Below are 725 nucleotides of genomic sequence, written 5' to 3' on the forward strand. Positions count from 1 at the left end.
AAAAATACTTGTGTTAAGGGTTGTGATTCACGTAGCATGCACGTATGGTGAACCGCTTTGTGATGAAGTTGGAGCACAATTTTATTTATTGAGTGTCTTCCTTATGAGTGGCGATCGGGGACGAGCGATGGTCTTTTCCTACCAATCTATCCCCCTAGGAGCATGCGCGTAGTGCTTTGGTTTTTGATGACTTCTAGATTTTTGCAACAAGTATATGAGTTCCTTTGACTAATGTTGAGTCCATGGATTATACGCACTCTCATCCTTCCACCATTGCTAGCCTCTCTTGTACCGCACAACTTTCACCGGTACCATACACCCACCATATACCTTCCTCAAAACTGCCACCATACCTACCTATTATGGCATTTCCATAGCCATTCCGAGATATATTGCCATGCAACTTTCCACCGTTCCGTTCATATGACACGCATTACTTTTGTCATATTGCTCTTTGCATGATCATGTAGTTGACATCGTATTTGTGGCAAGGCCACCTTCATAATCTTCATACATGTCGCTCTTGATTCATTGCATATCCCGGTACACCGCCGGAGGCATTCATATAGAGTCATATCTTGTTCTAGCTTTGAGTTGTAAATCCATAAAAGTGTGATGAACTTCATTATTAGAGCATTGTCCTAGTGAGGAAAGGATGACGAAGACTATGATTCCCCCACAAGTCGGGATGAGACTTCGGACTTTACAAAAAAAGAGAAAAAAAA

Source organism: Triticum aestivum, chromosome 7B, assembly GCF_018294505.1.
Source record: "Triticum aestivum cultivar Chinese Spring chromosome 7B, IWGSC CS RefSeq v2.1, whole genome shotgun sequence".
Lineage (NCBI taxonomy): Eukaryota > Viridiplantae > Streptophyta > Magnoliopsida > Poales > Poaceae > Triticum > Triticum aestivum.